The sequence below is a fragment of the Mustela erminea genome, chromosome 10, assembly GCF_009829155.1.
Source record: "Mustela erminea isolate mMusErm1 chromosome 10, mMusErm1.Pri, whole genome shotgun sequence".
Lineage (NCBI taxonomy): Eukaryota > Metazoa > Chordata > Mammalia > Carnivora > Mustelidae > Mustela > Mustela erminea.
In genome coordinates, this window is record NC_045623.1 from 28,651,207 (window position 1) to 28,674,706 (window position 23,500).

Here is a 23,500-nt window from a genome sequence, read left to right on the forward strand (position 1 = left end):
TCCTCTTTCACTTCTTCCACCCCAGTCTGAATCACCATTATTTCTTATAACAAGTCTTTCTTAAAAAGCCATAAGGTCAACAGATTAGAGATCCTGATGTGGTTAAGACATGATTGGAAGTCAAGACACTAAAAGCAAGATACTAAAAGTGTGGTATTAACTTAAAGAACTTGAGTCTCAGCCTGGTGTATTGTCAGCTGGGGCGGCTGGGATTCTCTCTGAGGCTCATGTGGTCATTGGCAGAATTTATTGACTTTCAGCTGTAGCATTTGTCAGCTTGTCTCTTCAAATCTAAGTCTCTAGCCTCTAGACCCTCTTTTAAGGGCATACCTGGTTCTGTCAGGCCCACTCAGGATAATCTCCCTTTGATTAACTCAAAGTCAACTGAGGGACCTCGTTTACAACTGCAAAATCCCTTCACCTCTGCCCTATAACATAACCTCATCACAGGAATGAAATCCCATCCTGTTCCCAGGTCCTGCCCACATTCGGAGAGGTGCATACACAAGAGGAGTACACCAGGGAGCAGGAACATTGGGGGTCATCTCAGAATTCTGCTTACCTCACTAAAAAACTCAATTGATTGGAATAATGAACTCTCAGTGTCCTGAGCATATAAGAGGGAAGAAAAACAATAGTGTAATATAATAAAATACATATTTGGTCTACAATGGGTACAATGGTACCATTCCTGCATAAGAACTTCCAAACCCCTTAGAATTTTCTGAAGGACAAGAATATCTTTGTTATGCCAATGAGGTGCTCTTCAGTGAGGCCCCCAGATAGCCTCTGGGGAGGGGAGGGGCTGGAGACTAGATTCACTTACCAGTGGCCAATGATTTAATCAATCTTGTCTCAGAAATAAAACCGCCATAGAAGCTCTTGAACAATGAGCTTGGGGAGTTTCTGGGTTAGAGGACACACTGATGTGCTAAGAGAGGAGGCACGCCATGAGAAGGCACAGAAGCTCAGAGCAACCCCCCTCTCTTCTTTGACCTATGCATCTCTTGCATTTGGCTAGTCCTGAGTTGTATCCTTTCTAATAACACAGTAATTTGTAAGTATAGCGGTCTCCCGAGTTCTATGAGTCATTCCAGTGAATTTCCAAACCTGAGAGAAGACTATGGGAACCCCCAAATTTGTAGTTGACTGCACAGAAGTATGGGTGCATAGAAGTATTGGGAACAGCTGGGACTTACAGATGGCAGCAGAACGAGGGCAGTCTTTTGATACTGAGCCCCTTGACCTGTGGGGTCTGCGCTAACTTCACTCAGGTGGTTAGCGTCAGAGTTAATTGGACTGTAGGACTTCCCGTTGGTATCAGAATTGATGTTGGAAAACAACAGAAATAGATTGAGTTCTCTAATTAACTCTTTTTTTTTTTAAAGATTTTATTTATTCCTTTGACAGAGACAGATCAGAAGTAGGCAGAGAGGAAGGCAGAGAGAGGAGGAAGCAGGCTCCCTGCCAAGCAGAGAGCCCGATGCGGGACTCGATCCCAGGACCTGGGATCATGACCTGAGCCGAAGGCAGAGGCTTTAAACCACCGAGCCACCCAGGTGCCCCCTAATTAACTCTTAACAGTCACCTCACATAGAATCTGAGATTAATCCAGAAATAGTAATAAAGACACTGACACAAAGAGGTAACAAATTCAGCAACATATATACAGGTACATACAAAAGGATCCTCAAAATCTAAAATAATAATTACAAACAGAACCAGAACAAACACCACTTATTCCCTTAGTCACAAAAGATAGTTTCTTCACAGATTCCCACTGAGAAGGAACTGAAAGTTGAAACCAGAACTCTACAACGCACTCTTTGCATTTTGTTGTATGGATTCTGCCTGATTTAACTTCATAGCAGCACGGCATGAAGTTTTGATTTCAGGAGGTGAGTCCTGTTGTCCTCAGTAGCAGCTGGTAATTTTCACAGAGCCCTGAATTTGAAGAATCCCCTCCACATCTGGGGAGGAAGGGTATCAAACAGAAGTAAACAAAGGACAGGAGTGGCTATTGTAGAAGTCAGCCTATTGTCCCTGAGCCAAAAAGGGGGAGAGAGAGAGAGAGAGAGAGAGAGAGAATTTGCAGGAAGGCCTGATCAACAGTGCCAAAACCTTGGGGAGGCAAAAGAAGGTGATGACTGATTAATTATTACAAAGCCTTTTCAGGAGGCATCCTTTCATCAAGTCTCTTTTATCAAATGGAGACCTAACCGAGAACACAGTATTTCAGAAGCTGTGGGCTGGCGGCAGAGCGTGGGAAACCGGTCCTGCCTTCAGTGGCCAGGCTGACTGCTTCCGATATTTAGTCTTGGAACAGGTTTCGCCGGCGCTCACCACCAGAAGCCCCTGGACTCTTCTCAAGAGATCACCAGGCCTTTTCCCAACAAAGGAAACACAGATTGAGCAAAAGGGATTCTGATTAGATGCCACTATTGAACGGCCTAGAGAACCGGAGAGTTGAAATCCACAGTCAGTCAGAGGTACTGACTTTTCATACAGTGTCTGGCTTCAGGTTCAGGTTTCCCAGGGTGGGGGAAGTTGCTGCAGCTGCAGTCATCAAGCAGCTCCCCAGTGAGGGGACAAAAGAACAGGAGCGATGCGTGTAGCACCTCATAACTACCGTGTGACATAAAACTGATAGCTTTGACCTTCCTAGTCGGATTCTATAACCTCAGGTTCACTAGATTAGAAAACAGAAGTTAATAATTCCGGGGCTCGACTCTCCTATTCTGTGTCACTTTGAACAAGCTACTTGACCTTTTGGCTATTCCTCTATAAAATGATAATAATAACATTTGGCTACCTACCTCTTAGTGATTTTGTTATTTCTGATTTTTTTTTTTTTTCTTACATTCCCATAATGTGCTGATGAGTGCACAAGACTGCTCTCCGGAGCTTAAGTTCCTAGAGGAGCTAATGTGCACAGAGCACACGCATCATAGTTTTTGTGTGGCTATTTACATCTACAGAGTTCATATTCCACAGCTACCTCCTAACTCAACCTTGGGCACACCAGCAAGACGGGCACACACACCCACAGCAGTGGTGGTTCAAAGTTAGTTATACAACGCATTTCGTTTCCATTTCAGTTCCTCATATTGAACTCATTGCTCTAGGGAAAAACCTATGCCTAGGAAGTGATTTAAAGAGAAACTTCTGTCCCTCAAGTGGCAGAGGTTAGCATTCTGTCTTCGTTGGCATGGGCTGCTGTCACAAAATACTATAGACTGGGGGGGGGGGGAGCTTAAGCCACAAAAGTTTATTTTCTCACAGTTCTGGAGGCTAGAAGTTCAAGATCTAGGTGGTTCCATTTCTGGTGAGAACACTTTTCCTGCCTTGTCGATAGCTGCCTCGTGCTATGTCCCCATGTAGCCTTTTGAAGTGTGTACTCCTGCGGAAAGAGAGAAGCTCTCTGGTATCGCTCCTAATCAGGGCACTCATCCTATTGAATCAGGGCCTTATGCTTATGATTTCATTTCATCTTACTTACCTCCTAAAAACTCTATCTCCACATTCAGTGACATTGGGTAAGCGAGCATTGGGCCTCAACATGTGGATTGTGGGAGAACACAGTTCAGTCCGTGGCAGTTCCACAAGAAGCATGCCTTAAGGGAGGTTTGCAAGGAAGGGAGGAAAGACCTTGATGAAGGGGAAGGTGAGAGGCTAGTGAAGGTGTATTTAATACCATGAGAAATTGGATGGACTAGACCAAAGGCTCTCAAACTTTTTAGAGAAGCAGACTCTTACCTTCAAATCAGATTCGACAAGGAAAGCCAGACATTAAACGGGTGAAAATGGAGTAGTCCTCCTTCCAGCTGAGGTGAGAGGCTCTTCACTCCACTCCAGGACTTCAACCTCTTTTGAGAGAGTCACAAGAGGGCCACCAGAGCTCTTTATGGAAAACAGCCCTAAATATTTGTAATCCTATATCAAGTTATCCAGCACCAACCAAGGACTCCATCTCTTCTCAATTTCTTCTGGGAAAATACCTAAGTCGACCAAAAAGTGGACTATTAAGTGACTCTTCACACATCTATCCCTTTCTGTCAAAGATGTGGTTTCTTGCCAATAGATGACACACCTCACATCTCTTTTATCTTTAAAACCATTTCCAATGTCTGATACCTGAAATACTGGAGTATAAATTTTAAGATGGATAATGAACATATATTAACATAGAATCACAGAATCTTAGAATAGGACAGGATCTTGGAGATCACCTGGTTAAATCCACTCATTTTACAGATGAAACCAAGGCTAAGAGAATCTCTCAACCCATCAGTATCTGAAGAGTAAAGAGAATTCACATCTCTGCATTCTCAGACCGGCCGCCCATTTGGTAAAGCCCATGTCTTCTCAGAACTCATTTCATGCAAACCCTGGTTTTGATCACAAAGATTTGTATTTGGAAAATTTTTTGAGCTAAATTTTACTGGAAGTCCAGAACCTTAGCAAATTCTAAGTAAACCTGAGATGCTCATCCAGTGATTTTCATTAAATATCTGACATTTATCTTATAGAGGTGAGTTTATCTTACCACAATTCTTCATTGCAGTCGTAGGGAAATAGCACTTTCTGTGTGAAGGTAAATATTATGGCAAGATAAATATTAACTTTTGAAAGAAACCACTCTAGTTGGTTAAAAATCACAAATGGCATCAGTTGTTTAAGGTTTACGCTTTCACAGTGTCTCCATGGACAGTAGAGTTTCTTGAACTAAGTCGGATTTTCCCACAGATTTAATATTGGAGTAAAGGTAACAGATCCTCTACTCAATACAGAGGAATTTCTTAGTAACAACCAACAGTGTGTGGTAGAGAAGGGCTTCATCCAGGGATATTTGACCTCTCTCTACATGGCTACACTTCTCTTCTTGCTAGGCTTATCCGTTCTGTGCCTACAAGTACTGAATCTGAGACACAGAAATCCCTCCTGACTTAATCCCTGGCTCAGCAGTGTTTAAGACATCCAGAGATTTTCAAACAGTTTTAGCAAGAAGATGACTTGGCAATGCCCTCAGATAATCTATACACACTGTTTGCTCCTCCTTGTTGCCTGGGGAAACAGTCATACTAGAATGGATAATTAACCTGCCCCCCTCCCTCACAAAATGGAAGACGGTCATGTTATACTCCATGCAGCAGCTGGAACATTATTAGAACAATTTGGAGAATGCTTTGTAAACCATTGCCTCACATGATGAAGGGTATCCCATCCTGCTCTTCTTCAAAGAAAGAGTATCTTGTCCTGTCTTCAAGTTCTGATGTTTTCAAGGGCCTCGTGGAATGACTTAAAGAATAGGGAATCGTTATGCAAATGCTTACACCAAGCTCCTGGAACAAAAGAAATTCTCCAATGATAAACATCCCCTCGTGGATTTTCTGCTTTCTGTGCAAGCATACAGGTGGCCTCCCACAATTTAGTGATGAGGAAGCTACGGGAAAGAATCACGTTAAATGGAAGCCACAAGGTGTCAGCCATGTGAATATATAGAAACTGGCTTAAAAGCCCATTAAAGAATTTACTGATGAAAGGATGTTTTGTATATTCTTGCACACATGTGCACACATGTGTATGTGTGCTTTCATCTGGACCTACGTGGGGAATAACTGGTTCGTGGAAGACATTTGCAACAGAACTGAAAAAACTAGGTCACCTGTTAAGGCCCTAACTGCTCTGAGTGTTCACTGTCAGGTGAAACATAAAAATGATTAACAAAGGAAAAAATGTTATATTGAAAATAAAGTGTAGTTATATTATTGAATGAAGATGCAAAGTTTACCTAAATAACTTACAGAATTTTAAACCCACAAAGGATCATGAGTGGTAATTCACTTATTTCACTGATGATATCATAGATCAAAATAATTTGGGATCTCCTTTTTCAGAACTGTGTTTAGAGACAGGGATTCATTCTTTTAACTGTCTCCCACAATATGGTTACAATGCCTCTGGCGGCAGGTTTTATTGTTTTGAAATGGTCAGTCAATGGTGCAGTCAATTCTTGTAACCATATAATTAATAAGAAAAGATAATAGTGTTATTGGCAAACAATGGTTAAAAAAAACCCATAAATTATGAATGGATCATTTAAAGTGAAGCATTTTCTTAGAAATTATACACTGGCTCCAAAGGAAATTCAAATAGAGACGTTCTGGAAAAGTTTGAACAATGGCAGATTTCCTGAAATGGTCCGTAACCTCCTAAAGAGATCATTTTTGAAAGACAACATTCAGTTGTAGGAAAATGTCTGCTATTTAAAAGTAAAAAGGACCATAGCTTTATGATTTTAGCTTATACAAGTTGCATGAATACAGATCAAAGCAATGACAATTTCACAGACTCGTGGAAGAGATCTGTTCATAGAAAGACCTTGTGGCAATGATGTTGTAAAATCTATTGTTTATGTAGAGTATTGCGAAGAAATCCAACTACACAGAAAAAATGCAAAAAGAAGGCAAGTGCTTGTCCCCGAGGCAAAGCTGCTGGGAAATGGGAACAATATGAGACATGAGTCTCCTGAGATTAATGAGTCCGGGAGGGTTCACTTTTGCTACGAATTGCAAATCGGGTCTCCTGTTAGGTAGTTTCAGGTTTGGAATTTAGGGTTCCCCAAGGCTTCTATTTCAAAGAATGAACCATCTATGATGACAAATTGTTGAGGGCTCTACATCAAATCATATCTTTATGTGCATGGTTAGGTTTTAAATCACTCTTTTTCGAGGAGAAAAATAAAATGACAAATTTTAATTCAATGCCACAGGAAATGTTTAAGTAGTACTACTAATAGAAATAAAGCAGGCACAAAAAGGGAAAAGAGAAGCATGCACTTGCAATCTCATTCGGGGTATAAGAAATACAAGATGCTCTTGAGTACTGGGAATTCTGTTCAGAAAAGAGAGAATTTTGTCAGTTTAAGATGGTGAATGTGTTCAGAAGTTGACTTTGATGCCCAAAGATAAAAGAAACCCTTGACTTTTTTAGAAGTAGTTGAATCTAAACTTAAAGTGACAAATGTTACGCAGGCCATAAAATTGATCTCAGCAATAAAATAGGGTGCATTAGCCCCAGCTTGGCTGGGTGCGTGTTAACTTAGTTTTGTCAAGCTGAGGGAAGCTGGAGTTACGTTTGCCAGACAGAGGACCATGAATTAGGCACAGACTGATCCAGAACGTGTACAAAGTAACTTTTAAAACACACCTGCATTTTCCCTTCTCATTCGGTGAGTCAGCACATCTGAATGACCTTATAAACCTTCAGCTTCATTGATTTCCAACACTTTTCTCATCAAATTCAGTTATGCAAACACTATTGTTTAATTATAGAAGTCTGAAAAAGTATGGCTTCTTGGTCTTTGTGTTAAAAAAAAAAAAAATACTGGTCAGTTGGGTTTCCTTGAGATATTCTGGGAAATATTGGCAAAGAAAAAAATAAAATGGCAAAAGAGGCTCTGGGGTTTTTTTGTTTTTTTTTTTTTTAAATCATCTCATCTCCCAAAGAAATCAGACTTCTCTTCTGAAATCTTCCCAATAGGAACCATGGAAAAATGACAGGGAGCTGCTGGTTGGTTTTTCCTGATGCTAAAACATATGTTGTTGTGTCATGTCCTAAACAGAAAACTGAAGCATCCCTTTCAAATTCTCAGCACCACTGACACTTCCAACAAGTGCTTTCGTATTGGTTTTGGTCTTATCTGTTTCTAACAGACAGCCTCATGCCTTGGAAATTTGACCTGAAATAAAAATTCAGCCCCAAGTATCTGCTGTCAATTGCGCAGAAAATAGGAGATGACAGCAAAGTCACTTCTGCATGCTGAATTAGATCTCTTTCCAACATCTTCTAATGTCATTATTAGCACTCAAATACACTGTGTCAAAATGTGTCTGTGTAGGGAGATGGACTGGGCAACATCAAGTTTCCCTCTTAGTCAATTTGACAAGCTGTTTTTAATACATACCCTCTGCATCAGGAATTATTTAGGAAAGGCGCCTAGCCCGTCACAGAGATTTTGTAGATGAAGGCATTCGAATGGACATACCCTGTCAATCCAGTTATAATTAGCAACTTCCCAATTTAGGGCAGGGCAATTGTAAATCTGGCCTTATGGAATCTATAACCCAAAGAAGTCAACTCAACTTGGAAATTCTCTGAATTCGGTGGCTCAGAAATGATAGTTCATTTTGATTCAAGATCTTTCATGATAGTTTCATCAAAGAGGTAGCTGTCATTTCCCATGTGAATTTGTCCTACGTATATAGAATTCTGCTGAATTAATGAGACTAATTTTATAATTAGTCAGTGTCCTTCATTTTATTATAGGCATATTGCACATGTTGTGATAGGTGAATAATCTTTGAGCTTTCACCAAATTTCCCCCCATCTCATCCCCGAAGCTCGACTTGAAATATGTTGATAAAGTAAACATAATGAAGTTATCTGACATATAATGTATTACATAGTTTCCGTACAAGATAGTAAGATTTGTTCTCATGATTTATAGAGGAAATCTAGGATAAATGGACGGAAACATGAAGTCATTGGAATTAAATGAAATGTGAGATGGGATAGTCTCACATTCCCTCAGAATCACAGGAAAGTATAAGAGTTTATTTCAAGAAGGAGCAAGTTTCCTGTTGTACAAATTAGTCAATTGTTTGGATGCTCAAGAATGGATTGAACATCAGCAGTAGTTCTGTTAATTGAATTCAAATGCCCCTTCTCCAGACCCTGGAGATCTATGATTCAATTATTCTTTGATTCAAAATAAATCAAGGTCATTTATATTCAAGCAAAGTACTTGTTCCATTTCCAAAATCCCAGGGAAAACATTCTAAAACTCTAGTTAATTAAGAACTATATGCTTTGCTAGGTGTCCAACACTTTCTTGAAATAATAAAACCATACCTGATGACTAGTTTCCAAAGTGTCTATTGTGTCCTCAGCTCTTGGCTTCTTGCCTTTTGTACATTCTTTACTGTTTCATGAATGCCATTGAATCTGACACCTAATACTTGTTCCTTGATATTAACCTTTGCTTCCCCTCCTGATAACAGCATGAGCTCATTCCTTGAACTGTGTCTTCTTCTGCCTGCCTTGGGTAAAATACCATTGAATCCATTCTAGTGGCCAGGAATTGACCTCACTACAGTCCACACATGGCTGTGCTTCTCTTAGGTCCATGAACTAGACATCAGCATAAGAACTTACATATACTCTAGTTTATGCAAAATGCATTCTAGCAAAAATGTGTTTAATAGATATAAAATAATTTTAAAATAAAAGTAATGTTCAAATATCATATATTCTATTTAGCACTGACATACACCATGCAGAAATTCCGAGGGTTGTCAGCATCATTCCTTGTCTTCCTCCTTCTTTCTGGCTTCCTTTTACCCAAATATTCTACCTACACACACACACGTGTGCACACATGCATGCACACTCATGTACACACATTGACACACATGCACCTATACACAGACACAGGCACACACACATTATTTAGTAAGAATTCTCAGTCCCAAACATTTGATTAGCCAGAGAATACAACAGCTCTCTGCCTAACAGGAGATACTCAAAACAAGCCTCATGATTGACCTTTGCCTAGGCATTCATTAGGAGAGGTAGGAGTGGGCAGTTGAGTCAGATACTTACAAAATCATTTTAGTTACCACTGGTCCAGTTATCCTGATAGCATTCTGGTGACCAGATCTGGACAAACCTTTAGCAGGAATCTTCTGTGGCTTCTACTGGAGACAACAGAACTTCTCTGACAAAAGCTGCCCATGCATAGGCTTAGGAAGAAAAGATACATTTGTTGAAAATTTATTACGTGTTATCAATGCCCTGGGCACATTTATATATTCTCCTTCATTTATTTCCATCTCGCTATGCCTTACAAGTCAGGTAAAACCATTCCCACTCTTGCAGATCATGGAAAGTATAAACTCCTGCAACTCTTCACCATTGCTCCTCTGTTTGCTTAGAATTTTCTCCTCTCCTCCCTTCTCCACCCATCCTCCCAAACTGAAGGGTTTCAGATTTTCTACTACCAGCTCCCATGCCCCTGCAATCACAAGAGAGGAGAGCGGTCCTGGGTCACTTAGCACAAGGCAGAAAGAATGTGCAGCTTTAACCTGTGGACATGGGAAATGAAGTTAGAGAATAAGAGCAGCTAAGGAGAAGAGCTGGATTTGGAGCAAGACTCTATGATTCCTGGGTGGTGTATAAGAAGAAGAATCTGAGATGAACATTGGGAGCTGAAATCACAGACAGAGGTCTTGGACACAAGGGAAAAGATCTGTGGGTCAGAATGATCCAGATGATCATTGTCCAGCCAGATGCTGGAAATGGAGGCATCCCACTTGCCTTCCACAGCACCATTGTGCTCCTAGTCCATTTGGCATCCCTCTGAATGTGTGAAGGCATGACACACAGACCCAGGTAGTCACTTCCTCCCCGAAGATTCCCAAACCCCTCCCTGGTCCTGTGGCCCAGGCACTTAGCTACCTCATCCTTGGTGTCAGGACCTTTGTATCTATCTGTATCAACACTTACCTCACTACATTGCAATCGCACACACCTGTCTATAAGCAGAGCTCCTGTTTGCATAAACTATGTCTTAACCAACCTCCTTTACCATCCTAAAGAGCACATAGCAAAAGCTCAGTGAGCAGTTACTGAATGACTGGATATGTGAATGAAGGTACTTTAGAGTTACTCTGTACTTAGGCATAGTGAGTCCTACTGGCTTCTCCAGAACATGACGCTTCTTCAGTTCTTAGAGGCATATTTATGTTATACATCTTAACATTTTAAAAATTAGGATGTTTTTGACAAAGGGATATACACTTTCAGGTAATAGGTTCTTCAATTCCCCCATTGCCACACACACAAACTGTTTTAGAACAGTGGTATGCCTTCTGTATGTTAGAATCAAGGAAATAGAGAGTGTATTTTTATGAGGGGAAGAAAGATCCTTAGAGGTACAAAGTGTTATTCCAAAGAGCTATCTCTTTTAATGGTCCTTGGACCTTGTGGTGGTTGGGAGGATATAATCTGAGATCTTCTGAATCCCTTGCCCTACCTACCACCTTCCTACAGCAGCATGACCCCACCACAGAAACTTCTGGCAAGAGCTGCTTTTGCACCCAGCCCTTAAGCATGCTCTGGGGAGAAGCCTTTTCTGTGCATATTGTGAATAAGAAGTCAGAAACAATATAAAGCTGTCTGAAAGCAGGCTATCCAACCACTGGCTAAAGGTACAAAGAAGAGACCCCAAATTGCTCTGGAAATGTTGATAAACAAAACTGGGGGCATCACATTGCCTGATTTCAAGCTTTACGACAAAGCTTGTGATCACCAAGACAGCACAGTACTGGCACAAAAACAGACACATAGACCAGTGGAACAGAGTAGAGGGACCATATATGGACCCTCAACTCTATGGTCAAATAATCTTCAACAAAGCAGGAAAAAATACACAGTGGTAAAAAGACAGTCTCTTCAATAAATGGTTCTGGGAAAATTGGACAGCTATGTATGGAAGAATGAAACTCAACCATTCTCTTACACCATATACAAAGATAAACTCAAAATGCATAAAAGACTTCAGCATGAGGCAGGAATCTATCAAAATCCAGGAGAACACAGGCAGTAACCTCTTCGACATCAGCTACAGTAACTTCTTTAAAGACATGTCCCCAAAGGCAAAGGAAACAAAAGCGAAAATGAACTTTTAGGATTTCATCAAGATCAAAGGTTTCTGCACAGCTAAGGAAACAGTCAACAAAACAAAGAGGCAACCCACGGAATGGGAGAAGATATTCACAAATGACACTACAGACAAAGGGCTGATATCCAAGATCTATAAAGAATTCCTCAAACTCAACACTCAAAACACAGATAATCACATCAAAAAATGGACAGAAGACATGAACAGACACTGCTCCAAAAAAGACATACAAGTGGCTAAAAGACACGTGAAAAAATGTTCATCATCATTAGCCATCAGGGAGATTCAAATCAAAGCCACATTGAGATACCACCTTACACCAGTTAGAATGGCCAAAATCAACAAGACAGTAAACAACAAGTGTTGGAGAGGTTGTGGAGAAAGGGGAACCCTCTTACACTGTTGGTGGGAATGCAAGTTGATGGAGCCACTTTGGACAACAGTGTGGAGATTCCTAGAAATTAAAAATAGAACTACCCTATGACCCTGTAATTGCACTACTGGGTTTTTACCCTAAAGATACAAATATAGTGAAAAGAAGGGTCATCTGTACCCCAATATTCATAGCAGCAATAGACACAGTTGCTGAACTGTGAAAGAGCCAAGATGCTCTTCAACAGACAAATGGATAAAAAAAGCTATGGTCCATATAGACAATGGAGTACTATGCCTCCAACAGAAAGGATGAATACCCAACTTTTGTATCAACATGGACAGGACTGGAGGAGATTATGCTGAGTGAAATAAATCAAGCAGAGAGAATCAATTATCATATGGTTTCACTTACTTGTGGAGCATAAGGAATAACACAGAGGACACTGGGAGATGGAGAGGAGAAGTGAATTGGGGGAAATCGGAGGGGGAGACAAACCATGAGAGACTGTGGACTCTGAGAAACAAACTGAGGGTTTTGGAGGGGTGTGGGAGGGGGTTGGGTGACCCTGGTAGTGGGTATTATGTTATGGAGGGCTCGTACTGCATGGAGCACCGGGTGTAGAGCATAAACAATGAATCTTGGAACACTGAAAAAAATAAAATAAAATAAAATTACCAAAAAAAAAAAAAAACCACTAAATAGGAAACATGCAGATACCATGTCTGAATTCCCAGTCTTTTATCTGTGCTGTTATGATGACAAAAGCACTTTTCTTTCCTATAGAACAGCATTCTTAGCATGCCTCATCTCCCTGTCCAGGTTTGTTTTCTTAAGGGCTGGGACCCTACCTAATTTGTTTTTATAGCTTTGTCAGTTAATTATTAGAATAGCAAGTAATATTAGAGGGCTTATTACATATGAAAACACTGTGCTATGACTTTGCATATTTTATTTCAATTAACTTAATAGATCTTTGCACAACCCATTTATTACCTCCATTTTATACATGAAAAAAACTGCTCCAGGGTTGCAAAACTAGTAAGGGACAGGTTAGAGACAAAAATTCACGTCTGGCTGATTCAACAGCCTCCCACTTTATTATAAGGAGTTATAATTCAAGTTTATGTTGCAAAGTTATACCCTGAATATTCCTCTGTCTTAAAATACGAGGTGCTGTGCTGTCATGTTTTGTAAACATCTTTCAATATAGTTAATACAAGACTTAACTCACAAATATTATATGAAGGAAAAACATATGTGGTATTGTCTCTAGGAAGAAAAGTTAAATTCCAAACCTCGAGGGTCTTTATGCTAGTTATACATTTTAGGGTACATGAGGCATAGAGAGAGCAGAAAGACTAATTCTTGTCACTTCTGCAGATAAAAAACAAAACAAAACGAAAAAACAAAACAATACAAACAAAAACACCCAACCAAACATGTCCTAGTCAAATAGCAGGTTAGTGGAAAAGACATCCAGGCATAATGTCATCTTCCCAACTTTATCTGAAAGAAAACTTGGTTTTCACTCTGACATCTCGCTTTCCTAAAGAAGTTTCCATGTATAGAAACCTTTCGGTTCAATGCAAAAATATCTCAGCGCTCTGATTTTGCAATGCTAAAAATAAACAGTGGTTCCAGATGACTACGTAGTCCTCACAAACTATTAGTGGTTGCAAATCATTTAGAAAGTGTAAAATGCAATTAAAAGATGGGCTAATACAATAAACTCTTTCACAGTTTTAGGAGTGCGAGGAAGAAATGTAGAACATAATGGAAAAGTTTAAGTCGAGAGGACCTTATAAATTACCTTGAAAAATGCTTGAAAAAATAAATTACCTTAAAAAAAATATTTTAATTCTAAGAACAATAATCATTAGGGTGAGCTAGGAGCTAGGGTGAACTGGTACCCTGCCGTCGTTCTAGGAGCATGGCCATCATGCTGTGACCTTGCCAATATGGAGGTTTCAACATTTTTCTATCCCCTGACTACAATGGACACTCTGTCGTGATCACTCATCAGGGTTATCCCACCTGTCATCTTTTCGCTTTCATGCCCTGAAATTTCAGAAGATTCCTTCACTTGCCCCACAAAGATATTACTATGCCCTTTCTTGGTTCTGGGATGCAATGTCTTCCTGGGTGGACCTTTCAAAGACCTTTGCAGGTGTGTTTTCCAAAGCACTTTGCTTCTTTCCTGAGCCGTACTGCTCTGGCTTTTGTTCTGGCTATTTTCTCTATCTGACACACCTTTTCAAGAAATGTTAGTCATCGGTAGTTAGCTATATTTTATGCTCACTTAAAACCTACCCTGGGTATTAAGTCATCCAAACTTCCTCAGCTGGAATTACTTTCTGACTTTACAACTATGCCTTTATATTTTCATTAGTGTACTTTATAGTATCATTTTTGTTGATAGATGCTACTTTGCAATGCTAGTGAATATTTTATTTTTCTTTTTTTGACCCTCTGTGCCCAAAATTGAGTATGTGTGTGTATGTGTGTGTGTATTTTAAGTAGGTGCTCTTTATACATCTGTTTTATTGAATAAAATGATCTTTGTGAAATTTTACATCCTAGGCAACCAAAAAAAGCTTTTTCAACACTCAGATTGTTTGAGTTTCACCTCTTGACTCTACCCTTTTAAGCAAGCCTCAGCCCAGAAGGATCTCTAAATTTATTATCATTTTATAGCAAGATCTCACCAGCTCAGATGGTCTACAATTGGAAGTGAATATGGTATTTTCTAACTGTCTCTTTGCCATTCCCTTTATTGAGCAGATAAGACGTTTCTGCCCCAACAAATCTCCACTTGGTAACCCAGAGGCCACTATACCTTCTGGAGAACAGTCGCCTCCTGTGCTCCCATAGAGAGGGCTTATTTGATGTTTGGACCAAGATATTATGAAGACAAGGCTAAATTCTTTTTTTCAACAAATATTTCCCAAGTGCCAATAAGTTTTAGGCACTCAGAGGACTGCAGAGAGATAATACAGACCCTGGCTGCCTATAAATATGGTGAAGAGGAAGTCGAACTTTGTAGTAAGGTGGACATGGTTCAAGTCCTAGCTCTGCTGCCTGCTGTGTGTCCGTAGGTAGTACTAAAATGATAACCATGTAGAGATGACTCTCAGTGCACCAGCTCTGTAGGGACATGCACTCTTCGCCCCTGTTATACGGCCACCATCTGTTACTATTGTCAGCTATGTAAATATTGTAAGTGGCTCAAAGTAAGAAATTGTGTATTTTACAATGTTATATATCCATGGAAAATAGCAAAGTCTCTGGCAAGAATTGAGTGCCTTAAAAAAAAAAGTTTGTTGACTGAATGAACCAATTGTCAAAATATGAGATAAGAACAGTAAATGCTGAGGAAATGCAAAGAAATGTTGTTTTTCTGTAAGCTGGAGGGAAGGAAGGCAGTGAGGACCTTGGATGGGTAAGTAGTGTGAACAGGACTGAGACTAACAGAGGGAGGAAACTGGATAACAGGCTTTTTGGGGTTAGAAGTTGGATTTGTCTGGCTCACTATATGTCCCCAGCTTCCAGCATACTTCCTAAATGTCTTAAGCATTTAATAAATATTGGTTGTATGAGTGCTTTATGGGTAGGAAAGATTATGAATGACAATAAATCAGGACTGAGAACAATATGTATTAAGAAAAAGTAAGATGAGGAGGCAGTCAGGTGACCAGACGGACGGGCAACAAGGAGATATGGCCAGCAAGGCAAAAGTGACATAGATGTTGGGGATTCTTGAATGTCAAATTGAGTATGGGGGATGCAGGTCCATCTCCAGTGTGTGTGCAGGGGTATTGAATGCAGACCTGGAAAAGGGCGAGAAACCAGGACATAAGGCCAGGAGGTGATGAGGCAAGGGCTGAGTAGTGGTGGAGAGAATAGAGAGGAGTGATCAATAGGCTGATGACAGGAAGGATGGAGGAAAGTCCAGCAAGACTTTGACGTGTGACCCTTCGGCCCTAAGAGAGTGACGGTGCCCTAGAGACCCAGGAAGTGAGAGGTTGTGCTGATGTGCGCGGAGGTATGATGTGTTCTTTTCTGTATGTCTCCTCTGCACTGATGCAGAAGCATCTAGAATATTTGTCACCTTATTCAACCACTATTTTCCAAGCGTCAACATGTTTGGGGGTCTCATGGAGATACACCTTTAATGTTCACTGGAAAAAAAATTATTTTTGATCACTGAAAACAGTCTCTAAAAAACAAAGGCAAAGAAAGAAAGAAAAAATAAAAATTTTATTTCCAAATTCATTATCCTAACTTCTCTGCCACCATTCTATGACCACAATCTATAACTCCTTACTGCAAATATAGTCAAAATCCCAAATATTAAAAAAATCAGGAAGGAAGTTTCCCATACTATTGCTGGTTCCTTCCCTAGAATTGCCGGGTAGGCCCATCACATGACCACAATGTTGAGATGACAAAATAAACATCATCGTTCAGGAAAATGTAGACAAAGGGTCCAGAAAGAGTCAAGCAGTACTTGTTCTCAAGGGGCAGGCTCTCATGTAGACTCTATGGCCTGCACCCTAGAAGATCATCAGTCCTGCTTATCAAATAGAGCTAGGATTCCCAACCAGTTTGGAAGGACCAGAACTAATGCATTAAATGTGTGCCGACCTTTCAGGAGTCTCTAGGCCAGCCAGGGCAGGACTTAGGGTAGCTGAAAGTGGGAGACAGCGAGGGGTGTAGGTAACCAAAAAGAGAATCATTTGCTCTGTGAATCTTTGCTCTGAAAGTCTGAGACATGTGCAATTTGACGAAAAGAAAAAAAATAAAGTTTTTGTAAAGTGTCCATATCCATTGGGTACCTCTAAAGCTCTTAAACATCATGACCTTCCTTGGATATCTTTAAACAAATTGACTATTTCTCACATAGTCTAGCATCACCAGCATTTCAGGACCTACTGAAAAGAATGAGCCAAATGCCTTTGTTCCTCAGTAAAAACATAGTGATTGAAAAACTTTTCATTCAGACAGAAAAGATCAGGAAGAGAATACGACTCAGATATGAAATGCAGTTTAGTTAACATTTCCCTTATTCACATGTGTGTATTTAGGATAGCTTCTCTAATCTTATATAAATGATCTTTTAAGATTTAATTTCCTTTTTCTTGTTTAAATATGTATCAAACCCTACAATGGACTTACCATAAAAATAAATCAAGCTACATAATGTCAGAAAATAACACTTTATGCATATGAAGTCCTTGTGCCATGGAAATCATAATATAAACCCTCAGTGTAATGCCTGTTTTATCAGCCCACTGAGATTTAAAACCATGACCTTCTTTTACCTGAAGCATTCAGAATTATTTTGAATAAATACTGAGCCAGTGGGCTGGCATTGTTATCTGTCCTAACTCTGGGTGAGCCACCAAAAATCCCTGATCCTTCATTTCTACATCAATATGAAACAGGGCAACACACATTTGGGTGGTTCTTTAAGAGGATGCTATGCAACAGTGTTAATTTCTCCATTCATGGGCTGAGAGCACAGTGGAAACACTCAAAAGCAGTAGCACTTGCAAATGAACTTGAAAAGTCCTTTTTATCTACTAAAACCTGTTGTATTTGATTAGATGGGGTGGTCACATTTTAATTTTAAAAACTTGGCCACATTTTTAAAAATTTAGCAAAACACATCAGTGTGAAAATTCCATCTTTCTTTGGCATTCAGAGAATGAGAAGCAAATCTGTCACCATGAAGTTGTCCGTAAAACTACCTCTCAGTGACTTCTAAAGTATCCACACACATCACGACAAAGCTTATTTCCATTGGGAAATAAACTGCCATGGGAAGTACTTGAACTTTGGCCTTCATAGGAACTGGGTTGTTTGGTTTGGTTTGGTTTGGACTGGATTTGTACAGAGTTCTGTCTACAACAGTAGATATGAGTTTGCTGCAAAAGAAGTCAAAATAGACTACATTACAAGAACCTTAATGGGAAGCGTTAAGTGTTGGTAACACTATGTGATCTATATCTCAAAAAACAAATTAACACCACATACTTTCAGGACATATAGACAGAGATCAATGAAAAGATGTTCTTGCAAATGGAATATTGAAAGGCAAGCAATTGTACACTTCTGCCTTCAGCATCTTTCCAATAAAAAGCAAGTTTCAATAGAGCAGAGGCTGCTTTTTCTTTTTTCCTCTTAATGTAGCTAACTTGCAGGTACACAACCCATCCTCTCTGGGAAAACTCACTATTAGGAATTACACCTGTGAATACTGTAATGAAGAGTGGGAATTTGTCCACACTGTCCATTCCAAACTTCTGTGTGTGGGGGGGGTGTGTGTGTGTGTGAGAGAGAGAGAGAGAGCGCAAGCGTGTGCATGTGTGCTCACACGCCTCTCGAGCTCCCAATGTGAGGAAAACGGTTTCAAAACCTGAGTATATTTATACACTCCCACACGTATATACACACACACGTGCATCCATACACCACACACGGGGCTCCTGGGTGGTGGCTGCCATTCGGTCGGCAGACACATGGGTTGTGCTCTTGAGCTTAGGTGTATGGGGTTGGGGAAAGAGTCAAGAGAAGGACAGAGGCTTGGGCTTCACATACTTTTTTTTCACGCGACGAAGGGGGCTAATTTATGCCTCAGATCAGCTCATTATATGTATTTGTATCCTTTTCCTGCCATTTGAAGCAACTTTGTACAATTTGGAAAACTCACAGAGATGTTATTTTTTCATCAGAACGCAGTGCCGCACCCCACGCCTGCTCTGTGGTTGGAAACAGGTCTCCTCACAGCAGTTTCTGGCGACGCTGCAGGTGCAGCAGCCGAATATTAGTGAGTCTGGCAAGTGGCAAGGGTCGGGGGATGGATGGGTCTCTCCCTCACTGAGATCTGCCTCAGTCTGGCTTCTCAGGCTACTCTGTTAGTAAAAATCTGTGTTCTTGTGAAATGACTTTTTTTTTTTTTTTTTTTTTTAGCACCATCCAATTAGCTGGAAAAGAAAAAAAAATGAAAAACTCTATTGGATAAATTGATAAGTCACACTTTTCTAAAAATCCAATTGCCTTTTGATTGGTTTTCTGGTAATTGCTATTATGGTAATCGGAGGCTTTCAGCACATTTTTTCCCCCTCTTTTCAAACACAAAACAAAACTACAGAATGAAAGCAGCCATTACAAGCAGAGTCAGGTTTTTTCTTGTTTTTTGTTTTTTGTTTTAAGTCAGTTATAACTGAAGGGTTTGTAGCTGCTATTATTTTGCTCGGGTCATTACCAATGTGATCAATTCTGTGGGTCCCCCAGATGTTTGCCCTGATCATCAGGATAAAAGTTCATTTGTGGTGCCTCTAAGTCATATATCTTCAGAAGATAAAAAGTTTATGAATCAAATGAAGCTCAATCTGTATTGTGCTCAGCATGAAAACTGTCCCTTTTCTTATCACATTTCTCCTTGAACACATTGTCCCTAGGGCATTGTCCTATTTTTCTCTCACTCTCCACATCAGGCAACATCAAAAGTATCTTTAATTACAGAAGATAATTATAGAAACTATTTTTTTTTTCTAGACACCATTCACATTTTCCAACTTACAAGGCCTCTTATTTGAAAGTCCCCTGGTGATGCCTTATTCTTTGAGGCAAGAGTTGGTCCCTTTGATATATTCTCTGACTACAGAAGGGTGACTCATCTTTCCATTTTACTCAGGCATGCACTTTGGACTCCATTGATATCAACCTAGATGGGGTCTGTAAATGTAAGGTTAGGGTTTTTTTTTTTGGTTGTTTTTTTTTTTTTTGTCGTTGTTGTTGTTGTTGTTCCCAGGAAAATAGTAAGCATGAGCAGAGAAATTAGTTAATTGCTTCCATCCCCCAGCAGGATGTTAGACACGAGGCAATGGCGTTTCCAACTTCTGAGTTAAGTTCTGCACTTTCCAATGATGAGTTTGAAGTGATAATGGAAGATGAAAAGAGGATTTGTGATTACCGGGATAAAGTGCTAATCTTCACCACAGAACCTGCTGCAGCCATCTCTAACATTTACTCGGAAATGCTTTCAGCTTTTAAATCCACCCTCCAAAATTAGTAGGGGGTTAAAGTAGAACCCATTGGGAGGTTACATTTATTTAATATTCCGTTCCTTCTTGGATGAAATATTGCAGTCTATCCTCATAGGTATTTGTCAAACCATTAGAGTAATGGTTTATAGCTATTAAACGAAATTGCAGTTCTGTTTGTAAGTTCCATTTACACAGGATAAGCAAAGTGCCTTCATTTAGATTTAAAATACCTGAAATCTTAGCTGCAACGCGTGAAGATTATGTAGACTGTTAACTAATTCATCACCGAGGTGTGGACCCAGCCGGGATGAACCTGCTCAAGGTGCTCACAGCTGGCGCCCAGGGTCTCCTCGTCGTCGTATCTGTTCCGTTCACTGCCTCTGGGTTGGGAGGCCCGGTACGGGGTTGATTTTTTTTTTTCTTTTTCTTTTGGGAACAGCTTACATTCTTTTGTTTTTCAGAATCAAATAAAAAGGGTGCTTTTAATCATTGTTTCCAGCTCGGGAATATTTGATATAGTTCCCTCTGATAATAAATGGAGAAAATGCCTAGAGTTAAAACAAAGCTTTCCTCAGAAGCCTTCCGTGTGCCTTTTCCCCCATGCCTTTCACTTTATAAGCAATTTGCACAGACACTGCTGAGTACAAAGGAGCTGAGATAAATGAAGTCTTTGGAACTTGACCCCTTTCACTAGGTGATGAGTTTGATTGCTTTCAATAGAAGAGACACTCTTATATTCAAATGATTAATTACCAAAACTCACATTTTTGGTTGTAAGGGATCCTCCAGACCCTGCCCCTTCCTCCAGAGAGTAAGTTAAGGCGAGGCTGACAGCTTCCTGGTTTACCTTGCCAGGTCCCCATGGAGTCCTGTCCAAGAGCCCCACTCCTGTACTTGATGCACACGTATGCACACATATATGCTAGTATCCTTAAAGGTACACAGCTTAGCGACTGGAGCAGGGATTGGCCTGCAGCCCTCTCTTCACCCCGGGACCCCTTCTCTCATGCAGGGCCTAGAACGCATGGTTGTCTGAGGCCGTTCTCACCTCTCCTAAGTAACAACCAAAACAACTGTGGTGGCCAGGAGAATGTTAGGCACTCATCCTTCAGAAAGCATAGTTGATTGATAGCCCCAGGTATCACTCTTTTAGATCCACTATCACATTTGTGCCTAAGCCACGCTTCCCCTGGCCGATTTCATGACCCTGACAAAGCATGGCAGTGTACTAGGCTTGACCTATTCCTTGATGAGGCAGCACGCCTCCAAAGGAGAAGCATGGTTTGAAGACTTTCCCTTAGCCTGGCCTGAGCTCCCTTTGAACTGAGCTGTAGTCCGAGATTCTCCTGCCTAGTCTGTCCTTTTCTTCCTTTCTCAGGCGTCAGATGGGCTCCCCTTTCCTCCTCTTTCTCCCTCACATCTATATCTCCCAATTAATCTCTACTTCATTTAATCCTATCTCTATGTCTGCTTCTCAGAAGACCCAACGCAATAGCTAAAACCATGAGAGTCTATCCACGTGCTAGACATCAAGCTACATGCTTTACTTCTGGTTTCTCATATCACCCTCCCAACGACAATGAAGGAGATGCCCTTCCCGCTCTCCCCACTTTGTCAATGATGCAGGGTGAACAACTTTCCCGCACCCAACAAGTTGCATGAGGCAGAGCTAGGATTTGATGACAGGTGTTTTCAACCCATTGTTCTGAATTACTCTACTAGCTTGTTACCTTTCTTAACTTTGATGGGACTGATAGAAACTAGAAAGACTCCTTTTCAAGTTGGAGGCAATTTTTTTCTCACACAGAAAAGCTGAATACTTTCTTTGTCCTGAGAAAATCACCGAAATGGCCCATTTAGTAACCCAAATACAATGTAATTTATACTTCTTATTTTAGGAGTAAACTCTGTAATAATTAACTAGAATGCAGATGCTTTTAGACTGAGAAACTAAGTGTTTTGTTTGGTAATACTTATTATTAGAAAATAAGCTAATTTGGGGATGGCCTGTCCTCAAAGTCTAGCAGAGGACTGTATCTCTCTAACATTCACAGCTGCTGAGAAGGGCAAGAAATTGCTCAGTTTCTATTTTCAGACTTCTCACTGAGATTGGCTTCTGCTCAGCCTCTCTCTGTCTCCCTCCTTCTTTCTCTCTCTCTCTCTCTCTCTCTCACACACACACACACAATTACAGAAGAAAATTGGGTCAACCTCCAAATGAAGATCCTCATGAGTTCTGGAAAACTCTGGGACAGTTTTGGACTTGGAGTGGAATAAACTATGGGACTTCTGGACCTCTTGGATAGTGGTGGGTCTGTGGCAAGCCTTCTTTACTGAAGAAAGACTGGGACACCTGAGGTACAGCCCAAGCTGTGTGGAGGACATCCCAGTTACAGTACTAACTACTGCCATCTATTGAAAGCCTGTTTGCAATCAGGTACTGAATTCAGTGCTTTACTCACATTAAATATATAGAAGAGCATTTCATCCTTTCAACTGTCATTTTAAGGTTAGACCTTTCATTGGCAACCCAGTGTCAACATTTATGAAACCGAGGCTTAAAATTTTTGAATAATTTACTCAAGGTCATCCAACTAGGAGGAAGCAAATAATGGGACTCAAAACCAGGTCTTGCTGACCCTGGGCTCCAGCTGAATCACTGGGAGACACTTCGGCTAGAATTCAGAGTTCCAGAGTCTCACCTCTGTCCAAGCAGCATGTTTCATAAATTCTGTACTCAAGGGACCCAAGTGGTATTTTAATAACATTATCCAAAATGAGAAAGGAATCACATGCAGTAGCTTTCCCAAATGGTTTCTACTGTGCCAAAAAATAACCCTCAGTTCTTAAGTGTAAAACAATTTTAGAAATACTGACATTATAATACAGATTAATAAAATAAGGTTCTGTTGAGCATCTATGGCACTCAGACTTTAGTGTGTTAGGAGAACCACCTAATGGGCTTGTTAGAATAAGGATTGTTGGATCTCAGGCACAGCTTTTCTTATTAAGTCGATCACAGAACTTGCATTTATGAAATGTTCCCAGGTAATGTTGTTGCTGCCAGCCCAGGGAACTTACTTTAAAAACCACTGAAGTTCCCCTTTTCCTTCCCTCTAGGGTTTAATGTTAGAAAAATGACAAATTATTTTAGGTTCCTGAACTAATGAGAATGACAAATCACCAGGTAACAGAAAAAAATTCAGAGCTGTGACAACCGAACATGGTGGGACTAAGACCCCAGATTACCACGCCCTCAACTGTGTCTAAGAAAATTCCACCACAGGGAGTAGAGGGCTCACAGCAGAGTGAGCAGGGCAGGGTTTGTGT

General features: G+C 40.4%; 1 long non-coding RNA gene across 1 annotated transcript in view; it reads right to left on the minus strand.

Annotated features, from left to right (window-relative positions):
• LOC116567476 overlaps window positions 1-23,500 on the minus strand; it is a 78,289-nt gene that overhangs the window by 10,868 nt on the left and 43,921 nt on the right. Inside the window, exons 5-6 of the long non-coding RNA XR_004276227.1 lie at window positions 20,401-20,695; window positions 1,824-3,998 (exon numbers count right to left, since the gene is read on the minus strand). This is a non-coding gene — a long non-coding RNA (uncharacterized LOC116567476). The remainder of the gene's footprint in view (window positions 1-1,823; window positions 3,999-20,400; window positions 20,696-23,500) is intronic.